Below are 20,348 nucleotides of genomic sequence, written 5' to 3' on the forward strand. Positions count from 1 at the left end.
CATATATGAAGCAGGTCGTCCTCTCTCCTCCCTCTCCTAGGAATACAAGAAAGTCTTACCACTTTTTCTCGTGGGTGTCAACAAGTTAAAATGATGACTGACAAATGAAGAAATTCGATTTAAACTTCAGGGTCCCAGAATGCACGGACAAAACAGTTGTGCTATGTGAGCCTCACAGCATCATTCCAAAACAACAACAAACAAACAAAAACTGGCTTTCTAGGATGCACAATAGAAATAAGGAAAGGTAGTTCGCCGGATTGATAAATATGGAGGAAGTGAACTCTGAGCCCCATTCATATAAATTCCAATATGTGAAAAAATTTAAAAAAAACAACTGGGGAGGGAGAAGGATAACTCAAATTCAAGATTCTCAAAATAAAAGTAAACAACTGGGCTAACAAAGAGTATCAAGAAGAGAATAAGAGTTTGAGGAGGTAGGAAGAGAGTAACCACAGAGTTTCTCAGTGAACACATGAAAACAGATGGTGTATATCTACACAGACATGTAGAGTACTGACGGATGACCACATGGCAGCACTGTGCAAAATGCACACTTATGGTGCATTGCCTTCTCACAGTATCACTGTTCTGTAGACCCCTAGACCAGCACAATCAGCATCATGTGGCAGCATGTTAGAAAGGACAATGCTTCTTGGCTATATTTCTGAATCAGAAACCCAGCGATTGCCTGGTGCGCTGACCCACACTCTCTGGGTGACTCTCACATGTACTAAAGTTTCAGCATCACTGCATTGTGTGCATCCTAGAAACAGGAAAACCAAGGTTGAGGAAAGTTCTGTAGCTTGCTCACTGTCACCCGACTTGCATGTATGTGGTGGATATAGGACACGTGGACTCACATCTTCCTAACACTGAACGCCATGCTCTGAACCAATACAATCTGTCAATGATGCAAGCAATGCAATTTCTGACCCATTTCTGATACTGTGTTCTTTCATGTCATTGGCATGCACACAAATTTGGCTCTTAAGCAAATAAGGTATTAGGATGGAAACTGAATTCTCTCAGGAGAGGGAATAAGGGAAAGAAGGTAATAAAGCCTTCCTACCAGGACACAGAAAGAGACAGCTGCAGAATCTATTCCCCTCCATGTAAACAGCTCACCAAGAGGGAGGCGTTCAGCAAGGCAATTGGGGTGAAAGCCTTGAAAAATGCCCTAGTCTTTCCCTGCCTGGTTTATGAAGCGCTTTGGCAGGCTAACAGCAGCACATTATATGTAATTGCCAGTTTACTCTACCTTGTCTGCCTTTTATTTTCACAAGGAATCCTTGTTATTCAGGGAAATTAGCAAAGGAATCCATTAAGTGCTGGCTACAAAGACTGCACAGTATTTATTCCAGTAATAAAAAGTCTAATTTCGCAATAACATGGCAATCTTTGGAAAGCGCTGGCTGATGGGAATCCAAGTCTGGCAAAATTAGCCTCTTTCGGTGGTGCTTAAGTATTATTATGGTGTTTGGAAGAAGGGAGAGGAAGGCAAGTTTGCTTGCCAAGTAAGCACTTTCACAAAACAAAACAAATTCTCTTTCACAGGATCCTGAAATGGGGAAAAGGGGGAAACTGCCATCAGGCTGAGAGAGTAGAAACAGCAAGGGGGCGGGCTTGTAATTAATGTAGGCTGAGGCTGTCTGCATCTATCCAAAACATGGGTCCTTGGCAAAGATACTAAATACTTTGCCACCTGGTCCAATCCTGCCCTCCCTTAGCCATCCACAGGTGCCTGGTCTCTCAACACCCTTTGTGATTCAGTGAAAACCAACCCACACTTAACAATTCACAGAATGTCAAGGCTTAGAACTTGTCTCCTACAAACTTCTTCTTCTTTTACAGGTAACTGATAGGTTATCAAAGACACAGCACCAGGACTTTAAATCATGTCTGTTGGGTGCATTTTTCCTTCTTTTTCCATAGTTACATTAATAAAATGTTGTTGTACACATTACCATTTCTTTATGGCACAGTGTTAACAGCAGCTCCCTAGACCACATTCAACTTGTACTGTAGATTCAAAATTCCTTATTTCATCAGCAGAAATCCCACTGGTATTTATTGATTAGGGTAGCAATTGCTTCTTTCTTGATCTAAACAATGTTTTGAAATTCAGATTCTTAGTCAGACAAAATACAGCTGTGTGATTCTTTCCCAAATTCGGCCAACTCTAGGCTGAGGACAACTTAGTTTTCTCATCCTCCCCATGCATCCAGAGGCATTAACTACAAACCTGCCTGCTTTTGTTTCTTAAACAATGCCTTTGGTGCTGGAAAAAATTAATAGCGTGCTGCAAAGCCTTAGTTCTGATTATAAGAACATGAGACTGATCAGGTGTGACGGCATATAAAACTAATACTCCAATTAACCCTGAGACACTGGGAGCTCTGAGAAGCAGCTGTATTTTATGCAGATAGTTCCACTAAAACACAAACTCAGGTGGCTACTAATGGAAGTAGGCATTCTAAAAATTAACCAAAAATGACTAACTGCTGTCCAAACCATAAACATTATAAAGCATAAACATTATAAAGCACCTAAAATGGTAATTAAAATGTAAAGATAAATAAAAATTGGGTTATGTTTTTATCCTTTCTCACACATTCCTAATCCACTTTAAAGAGTAATGGTTACTAACATTTCACATACCCTTCTGCAGTCAAAGCGAATAGCAGAGCCTTATGATTTTAGCATGACTACATGTTAGCCCACCTTATAAATTTATATTGAAATTAGTAAGTTCAAATTATCCTTGATTTTAGCCAGTAAGCATCAAGGTGAAAGACTGACTCCTAATTTATTTGTATGATGTAGAATAAATGGTGTTTTTGTTTTCCTGTCCACTGAGAGAGGTAATGGATGAGTTTTGCTTGGGAAAGCTTCTGTCTAGGTTATAGACATTAGTAGTCCTTAGTTTTCATTAGTAAGTGAACTCACGTTTGAAATTCTTAACTAATTATTTATAGCATCTAAGTTCAGTCAGTAGTTAAAAATCATTAATAAAAATCATTAATACTTCTGATAAGACACAGTTCAGTTAAAGGACAGTTTAGTTAACTGGATTTGCGGATTTGTTTGCTCTCAATTCATAACCTGTAGCCTTCATCTTCCAGAGCCTATGTTCTAATCCCTTCTCTCCTTTTTGACCTTTCCTACTACCTTTTGTGGAACACCATGACCTTCAATAAAAGTTCTGATATAAAAGGGATACATTGATTCCCTAAATTCTATTCAGATCCCTTATATATTGTTAGGTGTGTGGACTCCGTGAGTGCTTATAATAGCAAAGTCTTGGAATAAAGAAATCTAAATGTTGTATTTCAGAACAAGGTTTTAGTCATCTCTTGGAAGCAACTGTTCAGAATTTAAGTGATATTTAATGAAAAAGACACACAAAGTAACATGTTTTAGCTTCTTGATAACTAGTGTCTTTCTAACCCCATCCAACCCTACCCCACGGCATACACACATTAACACACATACAAACCATGATACACACACAGAAAAACATCTTAGGATAATAAAAATGTTTGATAACTTTCATAATTAGCATTGTTAACATTATTTTTATTTATATTTCACATAGATTTCACGTATTCTATGAGAAATCTTGACCCAACATGGCTAGCAGCTGTATTTAGAGAGAGAATATAAACACTAAGGTGTAGCTTCTTCATTTCTGTTGATTTGGATAGGATAAACGTAAGCTTTGATGTAAACAAATGATTCTGATAAGAAGGGATCCTTCTAATACATGAACCTTCAGGGACGAGTTAAAAAATCTGTGATTTCTTTAAAGATGGAAGAAATGCAATTGTGAATAAACAAGCATGCTAGTAATCCTTTTTGAGACTTCACTCTAATGTAACCACAACAGAAAGCTATTCAAGAGAGTGTAAAGTTTTTAAGCCATTGTGCTATTCTGTTTCCCACACTCTTGTTTGGCAATAGCAATGCTCTTTAAGTGTTCATCCTGCCACCCACACAGGCAACTTATTCATGTGTAAAGGTCAAAGCTACATAATTATGGTAGAAACACATAAAAGCTACACAGCCTGATGTATTCAGCACATAATATCAGAGAGAATAAGGGCCAATTTATATGTATATTGAGCAAGAGAGATAGAGATGCTATAGAGACAGAGGCAGAGATAGATAGACAGAGATAGAGATAAAGAGACATAAAGAGATAATCTGCATTGGATAGAATTGATTCCTGCAAAAAAACAGATGTCTGTGCCTCTGCATCTGATAACTGGCCCTGTGTTTTACCAACAAGACAAATCTTTACCTAGGATAGGAAGAAAGCTTTGCTCCCGAGACATCTAACCACCATCTCATGATAACATCTGTGATACTTTCAACTCACAAATATAGGCCTGCTGATCCTAGAAAATAAAGGTTGATCCAAGTGACTTAGTTTAGAATAGCTTTCCAGGCAAGACAGTCATTTAGGCACACAGTAAATACTGGTCAAATGAAGTACATTTTATATGTGGAATAAGTATGTCACAGGTGTATAGTTGCATTGGTTTAAACTAAAAAATATATTTTAGGAGAGTTCTTGAAAGTTTATTACATCTTGGAAAAGAGATCGCTGTCAATGAATTGGGAACGGTTTGGTAGATGTAACTTCCCAGAAAAGGAACATAAATCTGTCAATAGTAGTTGAAATCCACTTGTAGAGCAGAAAGTTGAATGGCTAACATGACGTTCCTTACAAATACACAGGAAATCAGTGCCTGAGTGTAACGTATGATTGTAGCTGAAAGAAGACTTTGATGAGATGCTAGGAATTCATATTATGCATTCTTACATTAGATTCTGTTTCTTTTTGATTTAAGGAGACTTTAATGGCACAATCTCAGATGGTTACTATAAGCATGATCCCAGCAGCAGCATTGAATTCCATGGATAAGTAGACAATTCTCTTGAGAGAATATAAATGATAACTCTCAACTCTTTGGCATGACATTTACTGATTCTTTATAATTAGTCCAAGTTGAGAGAGAAAGCAAGGATAAGACACTATAACCACAAGATATATAACGTTACAACCACAAGAGGTATGATTTATTTACTATGAAACACCTATAGTATGTCTACACCAAGTAAACCCACAAATAATACCTAACTTTGTAAGCGAGAAAATTGATGTTCACAAAAGAGTCAAGTCTAGGTCTAAACTTCATTTCTTCTGGCTCATCTTTCAGAACTTATTTGCCATGGAAATGTCTGAACTGGAAAACTGCAATCAGAATGTAGAGTATCCCCAAGGCCTTGAAGGCATAATTCTCACGACTCCCGATCACTGGACATGTTTGTCAGCATCTCTGCTCATTCTGGCCTAACTTCTAATCACTTTTACACCTAGCCGAAGCCATAGAAGTTAACACCTGTGGGAGTTCATCCGCTTATAGAAGCTCGGAGCCTCCTCTAGAACCTAAAAGTATAGGTCTACCTGGCCTTGGGAATGCTTTTAGAAGAACACTTGCTCATCTATAAAGCATTTGCGCAGGCTTGAATGCATGGACTTAAATGAGGGAAGGACGATGTTGATGTAGATGATGATGACGCCTATAATAACTCGCATATGTTCCAGTTGCTGTGCTGAACGTATAGTCATCACAACAGCTGTTATCACTCTCCAGTTACAATGGACACCGAGATGCAGAGACATCAACTAAGTGCATGTTAGACTCCAGATCGAAATCCAGATCTAAATCCAGATGTGACTGATTCAACATATGTGCCCTTCACCATTATAAAATATTGCCACTCAAATGGAAAACTCAGAGAAATCATCTTTATCCCCAAATCTAGCTGAATCAGTAGAACTTTCTTATGAATTCCTCAGCCTGAGGCTGTTTTTTCCAAAAGAGTTAGAGATTTTCTTATTTATCAATTACAGTTGAATGCCATACAGTGGTAGGGTGATAATTGGTCTTATTTATCAGGTGAGAAAAGACTGATTAGGGTCACTGATGAGGTCTGCGATTGAATTACTAAAATTTCATTCTCCTCCCCTAATGTGGGTATCTTCTCACAAAGAATTGTTTACGCCACATTTAAAACATTTAAAGCATATGCAGATGTTATTTACTACTTAACATTTATTTTAGTTTTAAATTCCTCCATTCTCAAAGTTGTCAATAAATTACTGTGCACTTGCCTTTCTTAAGCGAGCTTACAAGTAACAGGTGGCTGCAGAGAAAATGAAAGTTGAAACATGACTCAGAGAATGTTACTATTAACCCATAAGAGTGGAAATGAAACACTCAAATTTATTTATGATAGTTTAGGTATTACAAGACTCTCTGAATTTCCCCACCTGATTCAGTTATATTGAAAGTCCAATAAATTCCTGAAGCCCTGAAATTCTTCATCTTATTTCAGAAATCTTTCCAGACTGTACTTTGTCCAGTTATAACTTTGGCATTATTATTTAAATGTAAGACCATTCATTTATTTAACTTCTAGCTCTACTAAAGGACTGGAGTCAGGCAGAGGAAAGGAACACTGGGTCACCATCCTTGATCAATGACATCTACGTGGCCTTCCAGCAGAACAAAATCTTCTCAGCAACAATCTCTGGCATTCAATGGGACTAAAAACTGGCATTTAAAAAGAGTATATGAACTTTGAATGAGGATGTTTTGTTTTGATTTTATTATGTTAACGTTATGCTTAGCAGTGTCATAGAAATAAAGCATACACCTAGTGATACATTCAAACAATGGAGAAGCACTGGGAACAATTAAAATTAAAAATAATGAAAATCAAAAATAATACTTATTGGACACTTATTTTGTATAATTCACTCTTAAAAGCATTTTACATCGATTACCTCATTTAATCTCCACAACCACCCCAGAAGACAGTATTTTTAATTGCCTTATTTTATAAGATTAGAAAATCAAGAGTTAGCAAGGCTTAAATGATTATCCCAGATAACGCAACTAGTAAATTACAATTAAGCTATAACTTCATGTTTGTGTACTTTCAAAATGAATCGTATTAACCACCATTATCTCTTATATAACTATTTATTCCATAGGAAGAGAGCAAGTCTTTATTTTAAAGAGATCCATCAGATTTCCATGGAAGAAAGAAATACAGACTAATGTAGTCTCCAGTGCAATTAATTCCAGTGGAACAAATCAAACATAAAAAATTCCAATTCCAATATAATATTTAGGAGACAGTTATATGCAGACATACAGGCGATGCCTATAACCACCTGGGTCTTAACTATACTGCCACCACTGTCTGAGTCTAATTTTGCCTTAGATTCATAGTTCACACATATCAAACGCATCAGATATTCTCAAAAACATGTAATGGATGGATCACAGAAGCTACGATTTCTTCTCTCCTTAAAGTATATGAGTTTTTGGATGGAGCTACCATCAATTTCCCTCCTCTTCTTCTTTTGCTGAATTCCAAGATTATGTGAGATTTGCTTCCAGAATAACTGGCATATGGAAATTAAAAACAGAATAAAGCGTTAAGTTTTCAACTTTGTCTTTTTTTTTTTCTTTCTTTGCTTCCTTCTCTGTATTAAACATAGGTTTACCTCCAATACTTCTGGACCTGAATGAGTTTCATATCTAAAAGCAGGAAGTGAGAAAGGGGTGGAGTTGAGAGAAAGAAAATAATTTCCTTTTTCCATTCTACACAACTATAAACAGAGTTAAAGAGTAGTGATTTTGCTTTCATCATAGCCACTGCTAAGGAAAAGGAAACAATAGTGAATTTGACAGATCTCGCTCACTCCACTACTTCTGAGAGGTTGCTTAGCAACTATAGGACACTGGAGAGAGGAGGATGTTAGAGCAGGTTGCAGAAAGAGGAAACTACCATTAAGTCTGCAGATGTTAAATATGATCTACCTCTTACCTCCCTTTCTATCACGCTACTATTGATCATCTCAGACCCAGAACTCAAGGTTCACTATTCCATCCTTACCCCTTCAAGCCAATGCTCTGACCCAACTAAAGAAAAGGGATCTTTCATAGAGTTGAGGGTGAGCTATGGTCCAAAATAACAATGCCCTGTTTGGATGTTAGACCTTTAATCTGTCTTACATTTTTCAGGTGAGGAAAGAGCTAACTGAAAAAAAAAGTATTTTCAACAGTTTCATTGGCTAATTTTCACTTTGCTTAGATTTTGGACCTATTTTTGCCCATGAGATGTGCTTGACCTCATTAGAAACTGATTCTGTGAATTTGTGTTCATGGGATAATACCCTTAGGCCATTTCTATCATATCCTGTTACCCTACAGCCATGGGATTCTGTTATTATCATTTTATGTATTCGTTGCTACACATACATAAATAATTCTCATTCACCTTTGTTTGACTGCTATCTCTTGATTATGTCAAAACGTTATATTTTCTAGTCCTGGAAATAGATATTCAAGTTTTTAAAACAATCCACAGATTCTGAAATCTGGGAGATCAAATTTACTTCATAAAATAAATAGTAGCCAAGAGAGCAAAAATTTTATTGTGTGCTTTCTATGTGCCAGTCTCAAAGCTAATTGCATTCACAAAGTATTCCATTTAATTCTCATAACAACCCTATAAAGTAAGTACTACTATTATTAGCCCCTTTAAGAAAAAAGAAAACAAAGGTTTATTATCATGTTCAATGTCACAGTATCTTCAGTGGTGGAAGCAATGATTGAGCTTCAATCTGCCCACCCCAAGAAGCCAAGCAGGGACCCTCAATGCTATTATATCTTTCTATGTTGAATGTTTACAACTCATTCTTCAAAGATGATAACAAAAAAAGAAGGAAGGAAGGAAGAGAGAAAGGAAGGAAAATATATTACCTGATATTGAAAAATCAGTGTCTTGAAAAATAAGAAAATCGTAAAAACATGCCCTCATCTTCCAATAAGTGTCATAAAAAAGCATCAGCTCACGTCCAAACGATGGAATCCAGGACACATAAATGTTATAAGATATCATGGTAAAGTGAAAACACTCATGTTTTTTAATCAGACAGACCTGAATTCAAATCCAGTATCTATCTATCCCTGGCCCTACAGTTGGGCCAAACATCTTAACCTCTATTCAGTTCAGTTTCACAATCTGTAAAATGGAGATTGTAATACTTGGTTATGTAAGAAATTGATATTAAAAAGTAAAATTGCCTTATTAATTTCCTATACATAAAATCATTCAAAACATACTGGTTATATTATTTTTAGAAAATGAAATAAATGGGAATGATTAAGGATCTAGGAAAATATTAAGTAGAAACAGTAAATAATCTCTGTTCATAGCATGACGAATCCCCCAAAACTGTTCATTACTGATTTCCATGGTTCCCTAATCATTTACACTTAGTCTATTTTTCTAAAAATGGTATAACCTGTTTTTCAAATACAAAGAAATTCTCTACATAAATTCAGCAATCACCCCTACTTAATGACACAATTTTGTATACAACACGTTGTGCTATACTCTATGTTCAATTCAGGTGCAAATAAAACACAGTCCTTTTTTTTCAAGGATTACAAAAGGAGAGAGAAGGCCCATCACAAGTCAATCTGACAAGGCAACCAGAACTGCTTAACAGAGTTCGGAGAGGAAAGTTTCACATCATAAAAAAAGTTCCAAAGGAAATAGAACATGACCAAGGCCTTCCCAGTAGGTATGTATAGTTTTTCGTTGTTGGTGGTGGTGGTTGATTTTTTTTATTTAAATTGTATTTTTTGGCCATACAGCCACCACTTATTCCTCCTCTTGTAACAGGGTGGTATGATTTTATTTTCCCTCTCTCCCAGTCTCAGCTCTTTTAGTCTGGTGGTGCTATCTGGTAATGTGTGAGTACCTGACAAGATCTGGGCCAGTCATAAACACAGACAACAGTTTAGTGGTTACCACAGGGTAAGAGGAAAGGGAGGTGGTAGATGAGGGTAAAGGGGATCCAATATGTGGTGATGGAAGGAGAACTGACTCTGGGTGGTGAACACACAATGTAATATATAGATGATGTATTACAGAATTCTACACCCGAAACCTATGTAACTTTACTAACAATTGTAACCCCAATAAACTTTAATTAAAAAAAAAAAAATGGATCTGGGCCAGTCCACAGAGTCCATGCTCCTAGCTACAGTGTTGGTTCAGGGGTAGACACATAACCCATGGTGAACCAATTAGGCCAATGAGGCCAGGCTGCCTTTGGGCCCAATGGCAAAACGGCCTTCCTCTTCTGTACGACTGGTATCCTTCTATTGTTTGGCTGTGTTTCTATATCTTGGTTCTATTCTTATATCACGATTGTTGATGACATCATTTAAACACTGAGTCCAGCCATGCCTGCAGCTAAGCCCCCACCCCTGGACTTACCTGTATATTTCACTTGTATAAATCTGTATGTATTTTTCTCTACCCGTTTTTATTATCTTCGTTTTACATTTTGTGGGAAGTGATGGAGAACCCAGTTTATTATTCCTAACTGGTACAGCTTTGAAGAACAAGTAAAATTTCTGCACATGGAGAGAATGGAGAGAGACATACCGATAGCAGGAAAACATTAGGCAAGGACATGTGCTGGGGAAAGTGTTCCAGGAGTAGCCAGCCAATGTCAGGTCAACACCCAGCTGCCCTCCTATTTAGCAGCTGAAACATTTACTTCCCTTAGAACGAAAGCTTTGCATTGACTTCCTCACCCCCCGACAACTGCTGCCTGAGCATCTCATACCACTGAGCCATGCCCCCTTCCACTGGTGAAGAAGAATGCATGCACTGGTGTCCCGGAGCTAAATGACTTCCATTGCCTTGTGGTTTAGTGGCAGGGACTTTTCCTACTTCAGGCATACCTCAGAGACATTGGGAGTTGGGTTCCAGACCACAATAATGTGAGTGTTGCAACAGTGAGTCATCATCTTTGTGCTGGTGTGGAGTTTTGCCTTCAGTTTTTAAAATATACAATATCTATGAAGTGCAATAAAACAAAGCACAACATGATGAGGTACCCCTGTACCACTGGAGCTCTGGCACCAGCTTTTCATGTGGTTTCTGGCCTTTCTTCTGTAGCCATCTGGACTCCAATGAAGAAGAAAATAAATTTAATGTTGCTACATAAAGAGGCAGCTGTAGTCCTGTCAGATGACCACGTTATGCTGGTTAGAGATGATGACTCATTTGTATTCATGTCTACCTGCTATACCTGGAAAGAATGCTAGAGGGACTTGCTTGGCAGCATTCATCCCGCACCAACACTCATGGATGGAGAAGGAAGGAATGACAAATACTGCTGGAAAATGCACTAGAATTCTCATTTCTAATCAAGATATTTTCTCCTGTGTACTTGTTCTTGAGAGCTTAGTGAGTAGGTAAAGCAATGTGTACGGCATTTAATTAGAAAGAGAAGTAAGCCGAACTTCCTTCCCCCAAGTGTCAGCTCACTGCCTTTCATTCCATTCCATGGTATCAATCTTAGGGTCTGGAGAGATTGCTATATTCAATATTCGGTCATTCATAGAATGCCTTCATCCTCCCTTTTCTGAGTCAAAACCTACACTGCTCATGAAAGACCCAGTTCAGATTTCACCTCTCCTAGATAGCCTTCCGAGAACACTCCAGCCCCTGCAGGTCGGGGGAGGTGGATGATGGGTCACCTCCACCATTACTACACCCAAGTCCCAGCTTTCACTTGAATTACTAACTCATTTTTCTTCTACTAGCGTCTGAAAGTCACTCTGGACCATATCCCACCATTAATCTCACCAACACTTCTAATATGTAAATGAGATCATTTTACCAAGGTTTATAACCCTTCAATTACCTCCCCATATATTGAGAATAAGACCCTCATCCACCAGCTTCTATATGATCCTGACCTTGGTTTCTCCTTTATACTCATTGTTCACCACTCTGCTCCTTGCTCATTCCACAGGAAACAAACTGACCTCCTCCATTATTCCTTGAACATAGCAAGTACCTTCCCATCTAGGGGTCTTTGCACTCACCAATCCTGTCATCAATATTCATCCCTCAGCTATTCACACAGCTTTCTCCTTCACTCAACCCATTTCTCTGTTCATAGAAAAAGTCCTCAGAGAGGACAATGTTGAGGACAAAATTGAACATTCTGACAATGCTACTTAAAAATGGCACGTTCACCACTCATTATGCCTTTACCATCACAGCAGCCAGTATTACTTGATACTATCAGGCTGTATATCTGTTTATCTGTCTCCCCCACTAGAATGTAAGCTCCATGATGGCAAGGAGTCTGTAATGATCACTACCATATAATAGCATCTTGAAAAGTAGTTGAACAAAGTAATACCTCAATACTTACTGTTGAACCAACTGAAGAGCTCGCAGCATAACTTATTTGAAAGCCAATAATGTATTTAGTATATAATGGCCAATTGTTATGTGTTCCTGATTAAACAATGGTACCTGATTATGAGACCATCTATTTACAGAAACAACTCTAATGCTTAGAATACTTGGAGCATAGCAAGCACTATGTAAGTATATTTATAAATATATAATAATTTAATATATAACACTAATTTAATACAACTCTGTGATGAAGGTATTATATTTGTCCCATGTTAAATATATGGAAACTGAAGCACATGTAGTTTAAGGAAGTTGCCTGCAGTCATGACGCTAGTAAATAGCAGAAACAAGATGTGAACCCTAAATAGGTCGGCCCCAGATTCTGTAATTCTAACTACGTGTAAGGCTATACTCTGTCTTATTACTAAATTGTTGGGAATGGAAAATGATATAAAACATGATTCTATCATGTATATTTTATCAACCCAACTAAGATAATATGCTTTGAGAAATGTCTAGCTCTTCTGTAACTCCAAAGGGCTGCACACACGAGATAGACACAGGGAGTATTTGTTGATCGATTGTTTAAAATTCAGATACTTTGGAGGGACTAACTCTTAACAGCCACTTAGTTAGCCTACATCTTTATTGATTCCTGTTGGAGTAGAATCCTTGAAAATCAAAACCCAGAATAAGAAGCATGTGCATAAGAAGGAGTATACAAAAGGGAACAGAGAGTACCTATGCCAAACTTGGCTCCTTTATAATTTTGCTTTTGGTGTTTCTGTCTCTGTTTTTTTTTTTTTTTTTTTTTTTTTTTGCTCCTTTCAGTAAACACAAATGAGGCATCTTTCTTTGAAGACAAGTACAATGTATATATGGATGTAGAGTTTATGGAATGGTAGAAAACATATGGCCAGTTCACATTTGTTCATTATACCTTCTCACACTTCTGTGACCCTGGAGTCTGCCTCTATTCCTGGATTTTCTTCACTAGCTGCATGTTCCCGTGACAACACCACATCAGACATTAACATATATATTTTTCAAAATCTATTTTGAGAGTGATTTTATTTCATAGAAAATGTTTGCAATAACAAATGCTTAATAATCATTACGGTTCTTCCTTGCTGAACTAATCTAGAATAGTGACATATATTGAATTAGTTATTTATAATAAGGATATTCATATTGGGTTCTTTGGCCTTTCCTTTTTGGCATAAGGTTATTTTATTGAAAGCAGTCATGATGGTATTTATTGGATGACTCCAAGGTCTGTTACAGCTAAATTTAGCCTTTTCTCCCATTTAAGCAGAACATATAAAAATGTTTCTTTGGGGGAAGCTACTTAAAGCATTCCACTAGATTAAATTGCCTTCCTTCTTCTGAGAGCAAATTTATATTCTGTTTAAGAGGTCATGAGTCAGAGATCGAGATCTAAACTAATCCTGATTTGAAAATTTCAGCTATGACCCCACATATATTCCTCAAAATGTCTCAACTTGATAATTGGAAAAAATATCCAGGATAAGAATGGAATTCATCAGCAAGCACATCCCCAGATACCCTTAGCTTCCTTCTGATTTCCAGAAGCAATGCTTTTTTGTTTGTTTGTTTTGTTTTGTTTTGTTTATTTATTTACTTACTTATTTAGTTTTCATTCAGCTTTCTCGTCTCTTTATTTTTCTTACCATATTCAAAATCCTAGTTCTTGGAACATTTCCACCTTTCTTCTGTCCTTTCACTTTCTACCATCTCAAATAAAATGAACTTTATAAACAGTAACTTGACTCAGTTTCTTCTGATGTAAATGAAGCCAGGAAATAATATAGAATACACAAAATCATCACCATAAGAATGCTGAATATCAGAAAAATACTTTTTTTAGCTTTAAAAAAATTAGCCAGACAGCTAAATGTTAAATAGTGTTTATTTTATATATATGCATATATATATATGCATACATATATATGCATACATACATGTGTGCATGTGTATATTTTATATATGTATATATATATATATATATTTAATCTTGCCTCACCTTTATGGATGAATAAAGTGTAGTCAGGTAGTACAATTCAAATTAGCAACGACCCCTCTAAACACCTTGTTTTTCTCAAAATGATAAGACCGCAAATGTTTCATTTAGTCAATTTAGTGAGAATATCAGTCAAAGCCGTTTTTTGGCACTATGCAGACAAAACATGGGCTGATTAAGTTTTCCCACTTAACTGTGGTTGCTTGGGTATCATATAGACTAGATCCCATAACAATTAGCTAAGAATACAACCTTTTTGATATTTATTAAGTAGCTGTTTTAGTGTTAATCCCCTGAAATTCTGTATATTGTTACAATAGTTTAAAGTTATTTTCTAGTTAAAACTTTATTGCATATCATTGCTTTAAAGACTTCCTCAAGATGAAATGCGCAACATACGAAGTTATGTCTTAAAAAGTACATGAATCTCTTGGTATGTAGCTATAAGGATTATCATGTTCCTTTGCTCCGCTCTATCAGGCTATGAGCTCCATTTACCTGACAATATATTCAAATAGCAATGTACATTTACTACCTGATATTTTTCACTTTCCATTTATTCCTTAACCAACAGAAGTCTAGTTTCTACCTCCCTCATCCCTTCAAGACTGCTCTTTCAAAGGTCTGCAGCAGTCTAGGAATTGTCAGGTGCAATGACTTTTTCTCAGCCTCTATCTGGTTTCAAGTCTACATGATTGACTGTCTTGAGAGCCTCGCTGTTTGAAACTTTGTATTTTATGGAGTCACTCTCTTCTAGTTCCTTGACCAATCTTTCTCAGTATCTTCCACTGGTTCTTTTACATTAACCTGTTCCTTAACAGTAGGTGGCAAAAGAAAATTGTGTTCTTTTACCCTCCTGTCTTTCCACACAACACAGTTTTTGTTCATGGCTAATGTCAGCCATTTCTAGATGTGAAATCTCTACCTGTGCAGGTAGCCCGACAAATATAAACCTCCAGCCTAGATCTCTTCCTGAACTACGGTTAAAGTTTTGAACTGCCTCCTAGGTATCCCTACCTGGATATTCTATGGACACTCAACATTCTCCCACATCAAATTCTTTATCTTTTTTCTCTATATGTAATGTTCCATCTGTAAATGGTAAATATACAAGTATATTTATATAGTTTAATTGTACTCTTAAGAGTTAGCAGGTACTAAGTTATTCCAGTGTTCGGAGAGCTTTATACATAATGTCATTTAATACTTGCTGCTACACTTCAAGGTTAGTACAATAGGCCTATTATTATAATTATTTTTAATGAGATATAAAAAAGTTTAATTTTCTAAGGTCACCCAGCTTGATATTAGGAGACCTTGACTTTGAACTCAATCTGGCTAAATGTGTGTTCTTAAAATCTATACTATCCGGTAGAATGGTGGGGAAGGCAGAAAGATGGAGAAAGAAAGAGCCCTCCTTAAGCAAAAAGTTGACAGAAGTATACTATTTATTGCACTCTCCTTTTATACAGCCAAATTGAAACGTTATTTATTGAAACCTGCATCGATATATACACTATGCATGATTTAGTATTGAGCAATATGTCTTACAAACTTTTTTTATTTTACTGTTGTACCATTGCCTTGATAGGGAGGCCAGTTGGGGGGGCGGATATTCACACACACACCCCAAATTGGCCTCCCTATCAAGACCTCCCTATATACATACACACATATATACGTATATATCATAATTCCTCATTATCTTTAGTGCTGTTCACATATAGTGATAGAACTTTAGAGTTAAAGAAATCTTAGGAATTATCTAGAAAAGTCTGTTTACTTTTTAAAGAGGCTTAGAGCATTCAAATAACTGTCTACAGTCACAAACCAAGTTTGTGGCCGAACTAAGCATAGAACCCAGATCTTAAGCTTTCCAATCCCTTGTTTACTATATCATCTATGTTTTTAATAACAGTTTTTAGTGTTTAAAGTACTAATTCACAGTTTGAACCTTCTGTCACTTTGCACAGTTTTATCCTTTCTTAGCACGTATTTGTTATCTCCCACGTGGAAACACTTCTTTTTTTCATAGCCCATATATCTCTCAGTAGGCCTCTCATTTGTGAAGAGCCTTTAGACAATTGGGGGAGTTCAGCATGAATTTTTCTAAAAACCTGAGCTGAACTGCCCTTAGCTGGGGCTGGGAAAAGGGACCTAGTGGGAGAGAACAGAGTTAAGTATCATGGGAGACAGTGTGTGCAGTGTGGCTGAAAAAGGAGGATGAGAGGAAAGAGAGCGAAAGCTGACAACTCGAGATCTTCTCTGTCTGAATAACCCCCAGGTGGTGCAGGTTCAAAGAACGGGCACTGTCATGCCTGAAGCAAGGGAATCATGCATCAGTAGCTTCTAGCTGATCCACCACACTTCTGGCTAAGACACCCATCCTTCAGTGCCTACCATGGGAACAGCCAATATTCTGCAACTTGCATATGGGATAATGATCCTCTCTCCAAGAATTTATTCTCTGGACCTCAACAGATTATAAATCAGGTAACCACCATTATCACTTAACTTTTCTTTTAAACTCTACATTGCTTCATTGTGGGCTGGGTTTGCAATGTAAGTGCTCCTTTATGAATTTGCTTTCATTTAATTCCTATAAGAGCCAAAGACCTCCATGCAGTAGGGCAGGAGCTATTGCTCCATTTACAGATAAGAATATCGACAGAGCCCTACTCAGAGGACCTGAGCTGATTTGGACTCCACGACTAATTAACTTTAGCAAATTACTTCATTTTGGGGGATCATTTCTCTTTTCTGTGTGCCATTTTATCTAACATTCTTAATTTAGGATTTATAAGTTGATGGGTGTAGTTCTCAGACTTTTACCTATTACTTTCGTTCTAAAGGGTGGGAGGATACAGGTAAATGTCTAACAATGTTTATAATTATTTGACACCATCTTTACCATGAGTTCTTGTCCAAAAACAACATACTAAAAAGAGGTGAGTATCCCATTCCTTGCCTGAGAAGAAAGTCTGGTGAGACACTCAGCATTTGTTTCCAAGCTATACTTAATACTAGGAGCAGATATATGGCAAGTCTACAGGCATTTAAAAAAAAAAAAAAAACCACAAAAAATGTTTTTATAGCCCTGACAACATTCTTTGCTTCTCATATCTGGTTTTGGTGGTAGATGAAGAGAAAATAGTTGTTTTAATAGATTGTAGGTTACTTTACCCATCTCTTGTCCACATGCAAACATTATATTTACAAGGCAATTGTAATGCAAATGTATATTTTCTGTAGCTTCTTTTCATTTACCATCACATCAAAATCATGATCATTGGTGACATCTCTCTGGCTGCATAATTTTACAACTAGTTAACGCATTATAATCAAATTGGTCACTCCTCGTTGTTGGACATTTACATTATTTTCAAGCTTTTTTCAACTGCTATTTTAAGCAATGAAGAAATGCATATTTTTATGTTGATAGAATATATGCCTTTTGTGATATGAATTTCCTTAAGTAAATCCCCCAAAGTAGAGTTAATGGGTCAAAGGCTATGACTATTGTTACTGCCTCTTAAATATATGATCAAGTCACTTTCTAAAAGCAATATAATAACTCAAAATTTGGATTCTTGCTAAAGAATCATCAGCAAAATCCATCAGCAAAATCAGCTTGACCATCAGCAAAATCCAAATCACCTATAGTTCTTGAGAAACCTTCAGAAACAGGGAGCGCATTTTCCTTTCACGTTCTAGGGAAGTACTAGATGGAGGTCCACATATATCACTTAGTGGTTTTGAATAGAGACTTAGTCTCTATGTGTAATTGTGGAATGTAGATAACAAACTAAACATAATGAGTTCATCATGACAGAAAATTGGAAGTGGGAGTTTTGTTTTTCTCGGCTTCCCACAAAAAGCAAACCCTGACACTAAGACATGGGTACAATTTATCTGAGAGACAATCCCAGGAAGCACAGTGAAGGAGTGGTGAAAGTGAGGCAGGGAATGTGTGTTAATGAGTGAGTGATGCTTTGGGAATTGGGACTCAACCCCCCTGGGAACCTTCAGGTGTCTTAAAAAAAAAAATGCTCTAGGTCTTCCGGATGCCGCTGCCCCAAGCTGCCCAGTGCCCAGCCCTGGTCAACCCGTCGTGCTCTTCGACACTGCCACTGACAGAGAGCCTTTGGGCCGCGTCTCCTTCGAGCTGTTCACAAAGTTCCCAAGACAGCAGAAAACTTTCATGCCCTGAGAACCAGGGAGAAAGGGTTTGGCTATCAAGGTTCCTGCTCTCACAGAATGATTCCGGGATTTATGTGCCAGGGTGGTGCCTTCACACGCCATAATGGCACGGGTGGCAAGTCCATCTATGGTGAGAAGTTTGCTGATGATAATTTCACCTTGAGGCTTAGGATCCTGGCATCTTGTCCATGGCAAATGCTGGACCCAACACAAACGGTTCCCAGTTTTTCACCTGCACTGCCAAGATCGAGTGGTTGGATGCCAAGCATGTGGACTTCAGCAAGGTGAAAGACGGCATGAATATTGTGGAAGCCATGGAGTGCTGTGGGTCCAGGAATGGCAAGAGCTTCACTATTGCTGACTGTGGACAACTGTGATGACTTTCATTGCTTTTATCTTAACCAGTCCATTCCCTCCGTTGTTGGGAGAGCACCCCTGGCCCATCTGCTCGGGACATCCAATAATCTTTGTGCTCTCACTGCAATTCGTTGGGTTCCATATTTTCCTTGCCCCATCCAAGTCTAGCTGGGTTACAGAGTTAAGTTTACGATTATGAAATAAAAGCTAAACAAATAAACAACAAATGCTCTACCCAGTTGTCTTATGGAAGCTGGGGATTTGTCTACCAACTACAATAAGGTTGCCCTGGGTGTATCACATTTCTGCATTTTTAGGGTGCCCTGCTCTCTTGGAACTGAATCTGTCACGCAGAGAAACAAAGATACAGGCTCTTATCATGAGAAGCTATCGGGATGCTCAGGAAGGGTCACCAAAGCTTCAAATAAGCTTAGAGGTGGATGAGTAGATGGTTATCTCCAGCAGCTGCTATGCCTGGGAATAAGGGACACTTGCTAACACTGTGCAATTCAAGGAAGAATGGATCCAAGAACATAGCCCCTTCTTCTAGAAGTTTACCAAGCCTAAAGCAAGCTCTGGGCATTGAGCCATGGTCGAAACTATAAGAGCTTTCATTTTATAGATTTGATTAAATGTAAATATATCAACTGAGCCAAAAACTTGGGAATAGGGGATTCTGGTAAATTGAATTTTCAAGTTGAAAAATAAATTAAAATTCTGGTTTTAACACTTGATGAAAATAGTTTTCCACAGTCAGGGTTGCTTTACTTGCTTTAATAAGAGCAGTCCAGTAAATGTGAATAAATAGTTGTTTAATGTTTAGGACCTTGCAAGACATTAAACCAATCTTTTTCAGAGTCAATTCTCTTGATTCATGGACTAAGGATAGAAAAACATATGGGAGTCTGAATTGAATGTAAATTGAGCAACGCATGCTATTAGTTTTTAAAATCTCCTTAACAACATTACTGACTTTTGTAAACTTTTTTTAATAAGTAAAATGTACAGACATAAGTAAGAGTAATTAGGAAGTCATACTTTTCATATTCTACTTCTTTGAGGTTTTTATTCTGCTGAGCTAATAATATGTGGAAATACTTGGAACCTGAACTAACCTCTGAGCAAGACTCCAAAGATGCATTAGAACAGTTAGTATAAGTAATTTTTTTGGGGGGGGGGTTGGAAAAAAAGAAGAGCTTTTTGGCTTGAGCAAATTAAACTAAAGATATTCTGCATATTTAAAAACAAAGATAATTCTATCTGAGAGACTGGTCAGAAAATAATTATAGAAAATCATAATCACAAGAGAAAAGTTGGCTGTTCCTCTTCAAGTTCCACTAGGGAAGAGAGAATTTAGGTCAATGAAATTTGAGTATTATATGCATATGGCTATTTGAAAGGCCTTCCCTGCTGTGGAGATGGA

At 37.3% G+C, this 20,348-nt stretch overlaps 1 pseudogene; it reads left to right on the forward strand.

The window, feature by feature from the left end:
- The window catches only part of LOC117036329 (peptidyl-prolyl cis-trans isomerase A-like), a 143,160-nt pseudogene extending 124,215 nt beyond the window's left edge, over nt 1-18,945 (forward strand).
- The last annotated feature ends 1,403 nt before the right edge of the window (nt 18,946-20,348 follow it).

Source organism: Rhinolophus ferrumequinum, chromosome 16, assembly GCF_004115265.2.
Source record: "Rhinolophus ferrumequinum isolate MPI-CBG mRhiFer1 chromosome 16, mRhiFer1_v1.p, whole genome shotgun sequence".
NCBI classification, from domain to species: domain Eukaryota; kingdom Metazoa; phylum Chordata; class Mammalia; order Chiroptera; family Rhinolophidae; genus Rhinolophus; species Rhinolophus ferrumequinum.